Here is a 7,862-nt window from a genome sequence, read left to right as displayed (position 1 = left end):
GGGAACACAACACGCCGCCTGCAAAGCGTATTAAAAGGAAAAATAGAGATACGAGAGCGCGAGAAGCATACAGACTCTTGAAGTCACTACCCGATAATGAACGGGGAAGCGTGAATTTTTTTAAATTGCTCAGAGATGCTGTAAATCAAAGAACACAAAGGGGTGCAAACCAGAATTGGTCTAGGGCTTTGTGCATAGAGGCGATTCGACAAAACGGTTGCACCGTTTGAAGCCGATGCTCAACCAATCTATATGTGTCGTCAGCGTAGTAATGATTAGTCCATTGTCGCTACACTTGATTCCGACGTACTCGCATATGATGGGGGTGTGGACGTATGATTCTATTTGAACGACAAGGCTGCCTGTGACAAGCCGAACCTATTCAACGTATGTATATTCACCAGAGAAGTGCGAAAAGGCTCTATTGAGAAGTTGGTATCAAGCGTCAATGATAATCTAAGCTCAAAATTGAACGATGCTTTCTTTCTCGCTTACGTATTGTTGAAAGGGTGTGATTATACCTCCCATCCCCGACTTCAAGGTGGTCCATTGTGTGTAAAGAAAATGAAGGAACTCATGGATCTGGGGAAGGCCTACAAAGTTGTAAAAAAAATACTCCTGATACAGAGAGCATATTCGGTTCCTTGCGTGTCTTGATAATGATGTGTGTGAGAAATGCGGTGAGTCATTCCGGTATGCGCGTGATGCATGGGTGTTCACATCCACTGGACTTGAATGAATCGCATTATGTGGTGAAAAGGACCTGCCAGCGAATGTCTTGTGCTTCACCGGTACTAAAATATAAGCAAAGCTAGTACAAAGCTTATTCAGGTGGCACATACAATCCTGGAATAACATCACTACCCAAAGATTCAATCATACATATGTACGCATATCTAGTTTAGCTTGGCAAACATTGCCACATATAAATCTTGATCATATAATAGAATATTTTGGGCAAGCTACTTATTAGAAGGGTCAACAGCGCGCTGCGACATACACATGTTGCAAGTGCAAATGATGAACTCAGGAGTGCTGAAGCCACAGTAGGCTACAAGTGGATGGCGATATGTGTTTCAGCAGTATTCTTAGAGGCCGCAGTTTTTGTTACTGCGCACATACTGCGATCGATTAAAAACTCACTGATGAAGGCGCATGCCAAGCTCTTTCCTGGCGAAAATAACATAAATAGAGTCACAGAATGCTATTGATATTGTCCACTAGGTCTGGGGGGCAAATATGTGCACTGCGCTAGTGTGGGTTGTATGTATGCAAGCCCGGTTCGGACGCAAGTTTCCATATAGAATGTATCTTGTCGATGATGAAGATGCTAATAATACCTGTACCAGTCGACCACAAAAATGGCATGTACCTCTATATCAATGAACTCTTGAAAATCCTGCAACGGCTGTTATACGGCAGGACAAAGCTATAGTACAAATAATATACGGCCATGGTGATAGCGATATTTCTAATGAGAATAATAGTTCGCAATCTATTGTAAGAAAAGACCACTTCCTCGGGCCTTATGTTTTTTAGAGGCCTGGCCTTATAGAATTCATCAATGTTCATCTGCATAAATCCTTAGCCTGTGAAGATGCAGAACAGGAAGCACAAAAAAAAAGACGCACCATTCAGCGTTTATTTTGGTCGACGACATGTTCCGTTTGCAAACATGACTGATGACTTACCTGGTCATATTCCTACCACGAATGATGCATGGTTAAAGAGGTTGGATGATTTAGAGAAGACTATCCTACCAAAACTTCATCAGAAAACAATTAAGTATATTGATACCATGACAGAGGCTACGGATCAGATGCGTATATTTGATTCGATTGAATTTAAGACGGGGGACGTCGTCATGATACTCGCACAGGAAGCGACGACCAAAGCCATGAAACCATTGCTTGGTCCGTACGTGATTCACAGCCGGGAAAATCAGAGCTACCATATACGAGCAAAGGATGGCAGCAAGCCGCCTGAGCTCAGAGACCGACCCGTGAATGTGGAGATTATTCGGCTTGTACATCGGGCTACGGAACCACCACTAGCTGAATTTCTATGGAGAGAGGGAGGTTCGACATTTCGACATATCATATCGCATCGTCATAATGAGGCGACTCAACAATCGGAATATTTGGTACGTTGGTTGGAAGGATCTCCTACATGGGTGACAGCCGAGGCCTTTGACGATTCCAACGACGTACTCGCATATCGCAAGCGGATTCAAACGCGTGAGAGTCGACGACAACGACGCCTGGTGCAAGGTTAGAGCAGCCTAGGTCGATGGTATGTCTGGCCGAGGTTGCGTCCTTGCTGCATGCATGGGTGATGACAACACGCTCGTATAACCGATAGTAGATGTTAGAGGGGTAACATTGGTTTAATAAAACGCTTTTATACATAGAATAGACACCTGTATTCGAATATATATTATGCACGAGTTGCACAGATTACTATTAGAAGGCACAGTAGTTACATACTGTACGATAGATAAACATGACACGTATTCGACAACAATAGAACATGGAAATGATATAAGTAATTTGCTGCATTATACACTATGGGAAGACAACACGAACACGTGAATGAATAAGGGCTTACAATAGCTTAATAATAATATAGGTACAACAGGAATACAACAGTAATAGAAACAAACAACACACGACGCTAAACGTCGCTAAACATGAGCGGTGGTGGTGAGTGGCAAGTATATATATATATACTTAGAGTACAGGCGAGCACCCTGTTGACTCTAACTCAGTGGCGAGCAACCCTGAGGACACGGCGCATTGAACTTTGCGTAGGCACTTTGAAGTCGGTGAGCAACCGCAGCCTCACTAGCGTGTTGCATGGCACCCAGTCGACAGAATAGACCGTATGGTTATTTATATGCTGAGAGTACAGGCGAGAACCCTGTTGACTTTTACTCAGAGGTGAGCAACCCTGAGGACACGCCGCATTGAACTTTGCGCGGACACTTGAGAGTCGGTAGGAATCCGCAGCCTCAAGCGTGTTGCACAGTCTCCCGGAGTGGTGTTGGGTTGGATAGCACTATTACGTACTAAACGAAACCATGGGTAGCACTATTACGTAGACGGCAGAACGTGTACAACATTATTACGCAGCAGGTGGAACATGTGCAACGTGTTACGCAGGAGGCGGTACAGTTGAAACACTATTACGTAGACGACGGAACATGCGTAACCCTATTGGTGTGGCAGGCGGAACATGTAAGGCGCTGTGACGGAGTCACGGAAAGCGTGCCTATCTCAAGTATGCTCATGAGGACATCACACCACGCGCATCTCACACATAGCACTTCAAGTCATTACGAACGAGAGCAGACCAGAGTAAATAGGTTTAATGGTATACTACGATATCGTCAGGAACAACAAGGAGTTGTCACTGATACCCATTATTCGTGGGCGTCACAAACAGGGGTGTCACACGCGGTCAACCCTGTGATGATAGAAGAAAGAGGACAATACGTTGTTATTAGAGTCATTATATAGCACAATGGTAACCGCCCGCACTATAGACGGACGAGAAGCGAATAATCTTTGTTAATACTTTTTACGCTTTTAGTCATATGCGTTTACGTATATATTCACAGAAAAACGGGGCTTAGAAATGGGCCTAATTTTTCATTCAAAAAAAACTACCGTTTTCACAACACGTTTACGTTGTAATATACGCTAAACGCTTTGTAATAAACGTTAAAAATCGTAAACATACAATAACCAATACATAATACGCAGATAAACACTCATATCTCGCGAAATATAGATGCCATAGCAGACATATTTACATACATAGTAGACAAGTTACAGACACACACACTGCCAGAGTTTCAGATAATATAAGATACTATAAGCTGGTGACAAAACGAGATTCTCGAAATCGAAATCGAAATCGAATATAATTATTAGATTTAATTAAGATTTAACTACGTCGAGTCGAAACTCATACATAGTCGCATACACTCACGATATTCGGCGACACAATAGAATAAAATAAACATAATTATTTGAAGATTACTTACTTAAATGCATGAAGGCTGTTAAAATACAATAAAACAAACTGCATAGGCACAATGTCCTAAGTATATTTACGATATACTTGGGACAAGCTAGTATAGAAATACGGCCTCCGGTCAGTCTAAAATATCAAGATCAAATGAGATAACACATTGGTTTTAATTTGTTTTTAAAATATTTCCAATATTTCCAATATTTCCAAAGTGATCTAAATTTACGTTGATGGCTCCAATAGCCATAGCCTGAGTATTTGGCATGACTCATTTACTTGGACCTATTTGAGACGATAGTAGATGTAGGATATTATAAACTAAATTTTATAATATCTAAACTACTCCTTACAGGTTTTGGTCTTCCCGCCAATCTCCAAAATCCAATAAGTCTTTTTCTTTTTTTAACTTTTCTTCAGATGGAACTCTATTTATATTAGCTAATGTATTAACTTGACTTACGTTGCTTACGTCTATCTACAAATTAGACATGTGATCATGAACACTTAGTACTTCTAGTAAAAAAATGTTCAATGAAGAACAGCTAGAGGTACGTCCTATGTGATCGAGGATATTAAGGCTCTTACCAAGAGGCAGTCCCGATCATTCTTACACAAGCTACCACTGCTAAATCCTAACTGACTTAAATTGTATCTTAGTTTATATAACATAGTTTAAGATATAAATATCAATCGAAGTTTATACTAGTTAAATGTCATACAATATAGACATATATACAGGAGAATAGGCTCAATTACAAAAATATGATATACAAATATTCAGTTATAATGATACGTAAGTATATATAACCAATAGTGGAAGAAGCACATACCATTAGTTAGGCAATCCACTAACGATCTTAAGATCTTGTAGCCATAAATCACAAAGTTCACACAAATAAAGCCCTAAAACATATATACGATATCTTAAGCTTCATATAAATTCAATAGCTTAGGAACGGATATCAAAATACACGTGATATACATGAGAGTTAAATAGCTTCATAATATTCGACTAGAGCTAGTCAGACTATGCATCATACCACATTTCGAAAAGGCATACACGCGTGAATCAATGAAAATACATCACAATAAAAACGTAATTCATTTTGATACAATTATACACCTACAAAGCATAGACCTAGAGTTGTCTTAACATAAAAGTTGTAACTATAGACAAGATCGTATATAACAATGAACTCAAAGGCACCATGATCCATTAAATTGAAGGGAAATTGAAGAATCAAATGGACACTTGTGGTTCTAAAATACTTACACGTAAAGCCCACGGGAGGTCATTCGCACAGAATAAAGGACGGTACAGCCCGCCCTAAGCACAAGCCATCCACATCATTCAGCACAATCCACACTCACATACATCGCCATTATACTGAACTAAGATTTATGAGACATATATAAACAGTAGGTGCACACATATGTTCACTAAGTATGTACAGCGCTAGGGGCACATTTCGTAGTACTTTTCCATAGAATAATAGATATAAAATTTAGATAGAAAAGTGGTTTGAATACACGTTTATAAAACCGGTAAACGTTGAACGTTAATCAAACAAAGGACACTCGTAGTCAAACATGCGACAGGTGCCAAATTAGGGTCTATATTTGAAATATAATATAGCTCGAACGACACGCACAGGTCATTATAAATAATAACGAATTATATGAATTGGCGACAGCAAATTTACATCAATTTTAAACGGGTGTCGTAAAATAACAATGCTATTTTTAATAAGATACATCCATATGAGGTAAAAACCGACAATAATAGAATTTACAACTATATTGTTTTGTTTTGTTTTTTTTCAAAGATTTTAATAATCATAAAAACAGCTGACTGAGTGATATCTTAGCAGCGACTATTTACGACACATGTGATAATTGACAATTAGTGATTATGACGATGCAATAACCCCGCGGTCCGTATAGGATATTACCTTTATATTTTTATTTACAAATTATCACAGAATTGTGACATAAATAGTCATTGAAAAATACCAATACTCAACTTGGCGGGGCTGTGGACAAAGTGCCGTAGACGGGGATGTAGGACCGGACCAGAGGACCGGACCTAAGGAAATTATTTAGGACCGAACCAGAGGCTCGGGCCTAAGAGGATTTAATTGAGGAACGGACCCGAGGACCGGATTAGATAATGGAATAGATAATTTAGTGAGAGGGAATGATAACTCATCGGATGTCATCATTGTTTAGTAACTAAGATCTTAAATACCGAGATTTTCACAATCTGCCGTTGTTAGAGAATATCTCGTCCCACATAGGAACATGATTAATAAATACAGCAGACGCGCCGTTCACAACGGCACTTCTGACTGAGTTCACTTATTTCAGACTTAACACTTTTGACTAAGCGCAACACAGTTTTGACTACATAGATGATGTTGCGAGTTTATTCTGTACGACTGAATATTATTTTTGTAGCCAATATATCATAAAGTATAGAACAACTATTTGCTTGCTATTGAGCAATAAAATAAACTAACGTGCACTAACTATGGGGGAGATAATATCAGTAAGGTAGAAGCGAATTTCCGCTGCCAGACAAAAGAAGTAGAGGTTAACCATTCGTACCTCCTGGGTGAGCATAAATACATTTTAGCCCTGTGTAGTGTGCAAGTATTAAAATATAAACAGCAGATGATAATGTTATTTCTCAGTTGAATGTAATAAGTTGTAATAATACACAATCATATTTACCTGCAATTTGCAAGTTCTACGTGTATACTGTGCGACCAATAAGTTTTGGTTCATTGTTTTGCTTATTGGTAAATTGACCATCCTTTGCAAGTGCTAAAAATACTAATTCTGTTTCCCGTTTTTTTCATTACGCATCTGCCATCGCACTCTGTGTCTTCTGTTTGATGATATTTTCCACAGCCTATTCTAATTCTCGATGAAGAGCTCCAAGATGGTATTCACTCTCTCTGTTTGTAAGATTGTCAAGTTTTTCTGTTCCATCGTTCCTAAAACTACGTCGTAGTGTTTGGAAGCCACTATAATTCAAACTATCTCTTTTCAACCGCGTCTCTTGTCTAGCACATCCAACCTTCGCCGCTTAGTCTCGCTTTCCTCGCAAGATACAACTCCCACTGGTGCTCTTTCATCGGAACAGCATCGCTTGTGAGTGTTGTTAATATCCTATTCCGTTTTATAAATTCTTTTTTGAAGTGACTGCTACACACGCAGACTGGTTTTGTTGTACCTTTTCTAAAAGTCTACCACTGTTGGTCTCATTGTGAGTCGTCTGATCGCCTGAAACCAATCTTTCCTTGGAAAGCGGTGCTGAGGTGTATTTTCTATGCACAGCTCTTTGCAATAATCTGCAGCGCAAGCCATAGTTTTTACTCACTTTCCCTAAATATCTATCGATATTACAATGGTGTGTATGTACAAGTACGTGTATGGGTGTATGTACAAGTACGTGTATGCGTGTATGTACAAGTACGTGTATGCGTGTATGTACAAGTACGTGTATGCGTGTATGTACAAGTACGTGTATGCAACTTCACATAAACGATTACACGTGCGAACCGCTACAAAAATAGTTATTATGTATGATATCAGTTTCAAAATCCTTTTGCTAAACGCCACTTTTGTAAAAATATTCGAAAAATAGATATTTTGGATAGGGATAATATTATTTTTTCAAAAATGGCAAGTATGTATGATACAATGTATGAACATATGGTATGGCTCTTATAGTCGCTGTAGTGGTTCAGGAAAGATTGATGGGAAGAAGTGGTCAGTAAATTCCCGTTTGAAGCTTGGCTTTTGGATAGGGATAATATTAT

This window comes from Sphaeroforma arctica (genome assembly GCF_001186125.1).
Source record: "Sphaeroforma arctica JP610 unplaced genomic scaffold supercont1.410, whole genome shotgun sequence".
NCBI lineage: Eukaryota > Ichthyosporea > Ichthyophonida > Sphaeroforma > Sphaeroforma arctica.
The sequence above is the reverse complement of the archived record's forward strand: the minus strand, read 5'-3'. Positions refer to the sequence as shown.